Consider the following 9,760-nt stretch of genomic DNA (forward strand, 5'->3'; position numbering starts at 1 on the left):
ACACACACACGCGTGCGTTTCCAGTGCGACTTAATGTGTTGGTTGTAAACTGTAAAGTATTTTATTGCACTAAAATAACAATAAGAATTTCTCAGTTCTTTTGTTTTGTGTTTATTTTTCCAACTGTTTAATAACTAGTGTTTTCTTTTTTACTTAAGTTCTTGTGTGTTGTGAGGCGACTAGCCAAGTTCAGTATTTGTTTTCACCTTATTTGCACTATTTACTTTATTGCAGGGGTAGGGAACCTATGGCTCTAGAGCCAGATGTGGCTCTTTTGATGACTGCATCTGACTCTCGGATAAATCTTAACTAACATTGCTTAACACGATAAGTAATGAATAATTCCACTTGTAATCAGTGTTAAAAATAACGTTCAAAATATAAAACATTCTCATGAATTTTTATTCCATCCATCCGTTTCCTACCGCACCTGTTCAAAAAGTTGCGTAATGGTAAGAAGTTATTTATTTACTATTGGTTAGTGTGGGGCTTACCCCTCTGGGGGTTCATCAGACCACCAAGCACCAAAATGAGAGCCTGTTTCAGGGTTACAATATTGTTTTATTTTTCAATAAGTCTCTCAGTTGGTGTGCAGCAATTGTCTTTTTGTCTTTCGTTCTCGCTCACGCTCTGGCTCCAGCCCCAACCCCGTCTCTCCTACTGGCTGCTGCTTATAACAGAGCGACAGGTGATTAGATAACAAGGCCCAAGTGGACCATCTACACACCTGTCGCTGATTTCGAGGCCTGTCCTGGCACACCCCAGTTCGCTGCAGGCCCGCAGGCCACGCCCCCTCCAGAATTAGCTTCAGAATAACAATGTTATTACAAAGAATAGGAGACCTCTTATACCCTAGAAATGTTGGTCTTACTTATGCACACGTTTAGTTGTGTTCAGTGTTAAGAAAAATATTAGATGGCTCTTTTGGAAATACTTTTTGAAATATTTGGCTTTTTGGCTCTCTCAGCCAAAAAGGTTCCTGACCCCTGCTTTATTGTAATTGATATTATCAATTAGGGACGGTGTGGCGCAGTGGTAGAGTGGCCGTGCGCAACCCGAGGGTCCCTGGTTCAAATCCCACCTAGTACCAACCTCGTCACGTCCGTTGTGTCCTGAGCAAGACACTTCACCCTTGCTCCTGATGGGTGCTGGTTAGCGCCTTGCATGGCAGCTCCCTCCATCAGTGTGTGAATGTGTGTGTGAATGGGTAAATGTGGAAGTAGTGTCAAAGCGCTTTGAGTACCTTGAAGGTAGAAAAGCGCTATACAAGTACAACCCATTTATCATTTATTTATTTACTTTTTTATTTGAATTTCTCAGTTCTTTTGTTTTGTGTTCATGTTCACAACTTTGTTCAATAACTAGAGTTTTGTTATTTACCTTAAGTGTTTGTGTGTTTTGAGGCGACAAGCCAGGTTCAGTAGTTGTTTGCACCTTATTTGCATTACTTTATTGCTATTGATATTACTTTTGTAATAAATATTTTATTTTTGGACTTAAATCGTCGTCCTGTGTTGTAATATTATCATAGTCAATTAATAAAGGCAAAAGTACAAATTTGTTTTTCAAAAGTATCGATACCCCGAAGTCCCCCCCACCCCCATCAGATGACGAAACGTCCGGTATCGGTATCGGTATCGGCGATACTGGCCGGTAATTTGCGATATTGCCCACCCCTACCGCGGGAAATTGAAAATAATAATTTAGTAAACTAAAGCGGCCGTATTGACATGTGTTGCAATGTTAAAATGTCATCATTGATATATAAACTATCAGACTGCGTGGTGGCTTTCAGTAGGCCTTTAGTTTGGGATGAGCGCGCGCAGGTGTGCTTAAGCTCCTCCCCCTGATTGGTGGCGGCTTTAATGAGGAAAAAAGGCTCAGCTGCAACTTTAAGACGCCCCTCCCTCGCCGCCACCCCCCCACGCTGCTCCCCTCGATGGTCTTTCCCGGCTAGTCCTCCTCCTCTTCCTCCTCCTCCTCCTCTTCTCCTTCCTCCAGCGCACCGAACGCGCCATGACGCCGTGACCGCCGCGCGTGCGCGCAGCACCGGAAACCAAATGTCGTGGGCTTGGTGGCGCACGGGCGCGCGCGCGTGTTCGCGACCATGCCAGCAGCAGCTGCAGCGGCGGCGGTGACGCGGGGGGGCCGCGCGGTCCCACCACTGACTGACTGACCGACTGTCTCACCGCGGGGGCAGGAGAGGTGGTGGTGGGCAGACCCTTTTTTTTTTTTTTTTTTTTTTTTTTGTGGTGGGGGGCGAGTACGTGGAAGCCGCAGTCGTCAGCCTCGTGAACGCGCAGGGAGAAAAGGTGAGCTGTGCCCGCGTTTGTGTGTCTGAGTGTCGCGCGCAATTGACCTACATTGTGCTCGGTGGGACGCTCAAGGTGATTGTGTGCGTGCGTGACATTGCGGGGAAAAGGGGGGGGGGGGGTGATGTAATGCACTTGAGACAATAGCCAAGGATGCTTACCCCCCCCCCCCTCCCCCCAGCCCCCACCTACACACACATTTTTACAAACCATAATGCATCAAGCGGCTTGTCTCTCTCTCTCACACACACACACACACACACACACACACACACACACACACACACACACACACACACACACACACACACACACACACTACTGCCAGGCTGCCAGTGTGTGTTTTAATGAATGAACACACACACACACACACACACACATAAGCTCTGGAGGGGTGAATGGCTGCAGGCGAAGACGTCATCTCTTTTTTCACTTTGCACACACACACACACACACAAGTATAGATAAGGCTTGTAAGTGTGTGTGTGTGTGTGTGTGTCACCCATCCATCCATTTCCTACCGCTTATTTCCTTTTGGGGTCGCGGGGGGCGCTGGCGCCTATCTTAGCTACAATCGGGCGGAAGGCGGCGTACACCCTGGACAAGTCGCCACCTCATCACAGGGCCAACACAGATAGACAGACAACATTCACACTCACATTCACACACTAGGGACCATTTAGTGTTGCCAATCAACCTATCCCCAGGTGCATGTCTTTGGAAGGGGGGGCGAAAGCCGGAGTACCCGGAGGGAACCCACGCAGTCACGGGGAGAACATGCAAACTCCACACAGAAAGATCCCGAGCCTGGGATTGAACCCAGGACTGCAGGACCTTCGTATTGTGAGGCAGACGCACTAACCGTGTTTCCACCGTGAAGTGTGTCACATGTAGACATAAGTATTGACCCAGGAAGTGTAAACGTGGAGTGTGTGTGTGTGTGTGTGTGTGTGTGTGTGTGTGGGGTGTATTCTTCCACACCAAACTCATCCAAGCATTGACTTTGCCCTAAATCAGGGGTCTCAAACTCAATTTGCCTGGGGGCTACAAGGTGCAGACACTGGGTGAGGCTGGGCTGCAAGAAAATATTTCTTAAAGAATCTAACATGCACCTTTTAATGAATTCACCTTCTTTGAACGGCGTTCCCACCCCAGCAGCATATTAGCCAACCCTCCCCGTTTTACCAGGAGACTCCGGAATTTAAGTGCATCTCCCGACAATTACCCGGGGTAAACGTTGACCAAGTATTTGTCCTGATTTTCACCCAGTCAACATGCCATCGCTTTCGACTTAACACCATATTAACAGTGTGCCGGCCTGGTAAGACACTTTGGTGGATACACGTGAGTGACTGCAAGACATATTCGATCAACAGCCATACAGGTCACACTGAGGGTGGCCGTATAAACAACTTTATCACTGTTATAAATATGCGGCACACTGTGAACCCACACCAAAAAAGAATGGCAAACACATTTTGGGAGAACATCCGCACTGTACCAAGATATAAACACAACAGAACAAATACCCAGAACACATTGCAGCCCTAACTCTCCACCTCGACCGACGCGGTGTATATTGTAGCACTGAAGAGTCAGGGCTGCATGGGATTCTGGGTATTTGTTCTGTTGTGTTCATGTTGTGTTACAGTGTGGATGTTCTCCCGAAATGTGTCTGTCATTCTTGTTTGGTGTGGGTTCACAGTGTGGCGCATATTTGTAACAGTGTTAAACTTGTTTATACAGCCACCCTCAGTGTGACCTGTAAGTATGTTTTGCAGTCACTGACACGTGTTTGCAGAATCCTTACAGAACATGTGGCTGAGACTGTATGCTGTATGTTTGATGAGAAGGTGGATGCTATGACTTGTGTTCATAAAAGCCAAAATACAGAAATGTCTGGAATGGTACGCTGGTAGTACAAGTTGTAGGGGGCGTCAAAGGCAGTGTCAACACGGCACCCATTGAATGTTGTTGTTTTGGTGAAAACTGACAGATGTTCACGGGAATGATTACCCTTGAATGATTGCCTTGAAATTCCGGAGTCTCCCGGAAAATTCGGGAGGGTTGGTAATTATAGAAAGTATGACAAATATGACGCTGTCAAGCGGCATTCATATAAAACTCGCACTAACACTAAATCTACATACAGTGGGGCAAAAAAGTATTTCGTAAGCCAGCGATTGTGCAAGTTCTCCCACTTGAAATGATGACAGAGGTCTGTAATTTTCATCATAGGTACACTTCAACTGTGAGAGACAGAATGTGAAAAAAAAATCCAGGAATTCACATTGTAGGAATTTTAAATAATTTATTTGTAAATTACGGTGGAAAATAAGTATTTGGTCAACCATTCAAAGCTCTCACTGATGGAAGGAGGTTTTGGCTCAAAGTCTCACGATACATGGCAACATTCATTCTTTCCTTAACACGGATCAATCGTCCTGTCCCCTTAGCAGAAAAACAGCCCCAAAGCATGATGTTTCCACCCCCATGCTTCACAGTAGGTATGGTGTTCTTGGGATGCAACTCAGTATTCTTCTTCCTCCAAACACGACGAGTTGAGTTTATCCCAAAATGGATACATGGATGATACAGCAGAGGATTGGGAGAATGTCATGTGGTCAGATGAAACCAAAATAAAACTTTTTGGTATAAACTCAACTGGTCGTGTTTGGAGGAAGAAGAATACTGAGTTGCATCCCAAGAACACCAGACCTACTGTGAAGCATGGAGGTGGAAACATCATGCTCTGGGTCTGTTTTTCTGCTAAGGGGACAGGACGATTGATCCGTGTTAAGGAAAGAATGAATGGGGCCATGTATCCTGAGATTTGGAGCCAAAACCTCCTTCCATCAGTGAGAGCTTTGAATGGTTGACCAAATACAATTTTTCCACCATAATTTACAAATAAATTCTTTAAAATTCCTACAATGTGAATTCCTGGATATTTTTTTCACATTCTGTCTCTCACAGTTGAAGTGTACCTATGATGAAAATTACAGACCTCTGTCATCATTTTAAGTGGGAGAACTTGCACAATCGGTGGCTGACTAAATACTTTTTTGCCCCACTATATCATGGCGCGGGCCGCAAAATATCGTCCCCGCGTGTCTGAAACCCCTGCCCTAAATGGTTTATGGTTTCATTGCTGGCAGCACGTGAGCGCTTACGCCTCGCCGTCAGGTGACCCGGGTTCGACTCTGTGGGAACAACCCCGTATATGACGCTTTACTGTGAATGAACCTGAGTAGAATGGATGAGTCCTGCGCCTCACAGATGACGACCGGTCTTAATCAGTGGTTGTCTAACTTTTTTTTCTTACTCAGTGGCTTAATGCAGTGTTTTTCAACCAATGTGCCGCGGCACACTAGTGTACTGTGAGATATTGTTTGGTGTGCGGTGGAAAATTATGAAATTTCACCTAATTAGGTTAAAAATATTTTTTGCAAACCAGTAATTATTGTCTGTGCTGTCAAGAGCTTGGCCGTTTAACCGTGTAATACTCTTCCGTATCAGTAGGTGGCAGAAGGTAGCTAATTGCTTTGTAGATGTCGGGAACATGGTTTGTCGTGATCACAATTCGCAGACGACATGGGAGACAGCGCGAAGGTAAAAAGGTATCTAATGCTTAAACCAAAAATAAACAAAATACATTGAAGCTTAGGGAGGGCTAAGCAAAACCAAACTAAAACTGAACTGGCTGAAAAGTAAACAAAAAACAGAATGTTGGACGACAGCAAAGACTTACAGCGTGTGGAGCAGACGGCGTCCACAAAGTACATCCGTACATGACAATCAACACCAAAATAGGAGTGCAAAACACTACACACAGGAAAACACCAAAAAAGTCTAAATAAGTGTGATGTGACAGGAGGTGACAGTACACCTACATTGAGACAAGAGCTATAGTGATGCATGATTGGTTATGATTTAAATTCATATCCAACAATTGCGAGAACAACTTTTTACTGTCAATATCGGCTGCTGAGTTTCATTGTTTTCTGCTGGTGGTGTGCCTCGGGATTTTTTCCGATGAACAAAGTGTGCCTTGGCTCAGAAGAGGTTGAAAAACACTGTTCTAGTGGTTAGAGTGTCCCTGAGATCAGTAGGTCGAGAGTTCAAACCCCCAGCCGAGTCATACCAAAGACTACAAAAATACGCCGGCTTCCTCCCACTTCCAAAGACATGCACCTGGGGATAGGTTGATTGGCAACACTAAATTGGCCCTAGTGTGTGAATGTGAGTGTGAATGTTGTCTGTCTATCTGTGTTGGGTCTGCGATGAGGTGGTGACTTGTCCAGGGTGTACACTGCCTTCCGCCCGAATGCAGGACAATATTGCCATCTACTGTGCATGCATATATGACAAAAACATCTACGGATTTTAGAGCAGTGGTTCTCAACCTTTTTTCAGTGATGTACCCCCTGTGAACATTTTTTTTATTTCAAGTAAGTACCCCCTAATCAGAGCAAAGCATTTTTGGTTGAAAAAAAAAAGATAAAGAAGTAAAATACAGCACTATGTCATCAGTTTCTGATTTATTAAATTGTAGAACAGTGCAAAATATTGCTCATTTGTAGTGGTCTTTCATGAACTATTTGGAAAAAAGATATCAAAATAACTAAAAACTTGTTGAAAAATAAACAATGGATTCAATTATGAATAAAGATTTCTACACATACTGCGATGAGGTGGCGACTTGTCCAGGGTGTACTCCGCCTTCCGCCCGATTGTAGCTGAGATAGGCACCAGCGCCTCCCCCCCCCCCCCGCGACCCCAAAAGGAATAAGCGGTAGAAAATGGATGGATGGATGGATAGCTGTAAATATACTCCTCCCCTCTTAACCACGCCCCCAACAATACCCCGCTCCCAACCACACCCCTCCCCCAACGCCTGACCATGCCCCCCACCTCCCGAAATCAGAGGTCTCAAGGTTGGCAAGTATGACCTTGAGACCTCCGAATTCGGGAAATTGGCGGTGGTTGTGGTCGGGGACGGGGTTTGGAGGTAACAAGGGTGTAGATTGTAGCGTTCCGGAAGAGTTAGTGCTGCAAGGGGTACTGGGTATTTGTTCTGTTGTGTTAATGTTGTGATAAGGTGCGGATGTTCTCCCGAAATATGGTTGTCATTCTTGTTTGGTGTGGGTTCGCAGTGTGGTGCATATTTGTAACAGTGTTAACGTTTTTTGTACCGCCACACTCCCTCTGACCTGTATGGCTGTTGATCAAGTATGCCTTGCATTCACTTATGTGTGTCACATAAATTGTGACGACGGGTTGTAGAGGACGATATAGGCAGTGTCTTTAAAGCACCCCCAATATTGTTGTCCGGGTGGAAATCGGGAGAAATTCGGGGGAATGTTAGCCCCAGGAGATTTTCGGGAGGGGGCACTGAAATTCGGGAGTCTCTCGGGAAAATCGGGAGGTTTGGCTAGTATGGTTTATCATTATTAGGAGTAATCGTTACATGTCTAGTTGTTGGTTTTTTTTATTTTTTCCCTTGGCCTCAGTCTGCACCCCCACTCCAGGGCCTAGGCTAAGACCGATTTTTTAATTTTATTTTAATCTTCTATTTTTTTCTCCCCCCCTCCCACCCCCCTTGTTTACCTGTATGTCATCTTTTTTGTAAGGGGCGCTGGAAGCCGGCAGACCCGTCAGCGATCCTGTTCTGTCTCCCTGTAATGTTTGTCTGATCTTGAATGGGATTGTGCTGAAAATTGTAATTTTCCTGAAGGAACTCTCCTGACGGAATAAATAAAGTACTATCTATCTATCTATCTATCTATCTATCTATCTATCTATCTATCTATCTATCTATCTATCGTATTGTTTATCGCTTAGCCGTGGCATACCTACTGCCCAGTTACTCACCAATAAAAAAAAATCCCTTTCTGTTCAATGCAAAAATAAGATTACAAATAAAATAAAATAAAAGCATAGCAATACTAACTTGGAACAGACTCCTGTTTAGTTAGTTTAGATCGTTAGATTTAGATAAGGGGTGTCAGACTCATTTTAGAAATCGGAAGCCACATGGAGAAAAATCTACTCCCAAGTGGGCCGGACTGGTAAAAATCACGGCACGATAACTTCAAAATAAAGACAACTTCAGATTGTTTTCTTTGTTTAAAATAGAACAAGCAAAAATATACAAATCATAATGATGTTGTGGTTACTTTACACTTACATGTTGCGGTTAATAATTTATTTGTCGTTATTTATATTTTCTGAATAAATGATGTGATAATGTTCATCAGTCAACTCATTGGTGTTAATTTTCAATCCATCAAGATTAAAGAATGTTATCAAAATCTAATTACAGGATGTTATTTTTGTAGTTTGCTCATTCTCCTCGACTGGTGCACCAACATCATGTGGTTTATTTTGTATATATGTAGCATCATCTAAAACAGGGGTGTCAAACTCAAATACAGAGTGGGCCAAAATTTTAAACGGAACAAAGCCGCGGGCCAAGGTTGAACAAATTAACCTTTTAATAAGGACCCAAACAAGATTTGCATTAAATATTGAACAAGCAAGGCTTATATAACTTTAGTGACATGCAAAATCCAGTTTCAAATAATAATGATAATAATAATAATTAAAAGAATATCAATGGCTTATCAAATAAAATTTGCAATCTTCTGAGGTAAATATCACAGGCTAATACTAAATTTGAAAATAAAATAATAATGAATGAACCAAACATTCAAGCCTTGACGTAGCAAGAGAAAATGCATGAATAAAACGTTAATTATTGGTCAGTTTGCCGGAAGTTTCCCGGAATAGTTAGTGCTGCAAGGGTTTCTGAGTATTTGTTCTGTTGTGTTACGGTGCGGATGTTCACCCGAAATGTGTTTGTCATTCTTGTTTAGTGTGGGTTCACAGTGTGGCGCATATTTGTAACAGTGCTAAAGTTGTTTATACGGCCACCCTCAGTGTGACCTGTATGGCTGTTGACCAAGTATGCCTTGCATTCACTTGTGCGTGTGTGTGTGTGTGTGTGTAAAAGCCACAAATATTATGTGACACGCTGTTAGTATGGAGGAAAAGCGGACGTGACGACAGGTTGTAGAGAACACTAAAGGCAGTGCCTTAAATGCACGCCCCCAATATAGTTGTCCAGATGGAAATCGGTAGAAATTCTGGAGAATTGTTGCCCCGGGAGATTTTCGGGAGGGGCACTGAACTTCGGGAGTCTATCGGGAAAATTAGGAGGGTTGGCAAGTATGAGTATTAGCGGTGAATGCGGTGTTACTGCGGCACCGACGCTGTATAATACTGGCGGGCCAGCTCTAATGCTAAATTGATATTGCCTCAAAGGCCAAATTAAATTACACGGCGGGCCAGAGTTTGACACCCATGATCTACAAAGATACAAAGAATTGTTATTGCGACATCCAGTGGACACATTTAGAAATACAGTTTAATTCATTTAAAAATTT

At 43.8% G+C, this 9,760-nt stretch overlaps 1 protein-coding gene across 3 annotated transcripts in view; it reads left to right on the plus strand.

Moving 5' to 3' along the window:
* The first annotated feature begins 2,220 nt into the window (after positions 1-2,220).
* The window catches only part of ppfia2 (PTPRF interacting protein alpha 2), a 197,312-nt gene continuing 189,772 nt past the window's right edge, over positions 2,221-9,760 (plus strand). For all 3 annotated transcript variants that reach the window (XM_061912019.1, XM_061912018.1, XM_061912022.1), the window contains exon 1: positions 2,221-2,312. The gene's annotated coding sequence lies outside the window, so the exon portion shown is untranslated. The remainder of the gene's footprint in view (positions 2,313-9,760) is intronic.

Source organism: Nerophis ophidion, linkage group LG10 (genome assembly GCF_033978795.1).
Source record: "Nerophis ophidion isolate RoL-2023_Sa linkage group LG10, RoL_Noph_v1.0, whole genome shotgun sequence".
NCBI lineage: Eukaryota > Metazoa > Chordata > Actinopteri > Syngnathiformes > Syngnathidae > Nerophis > Nerophis ophidion.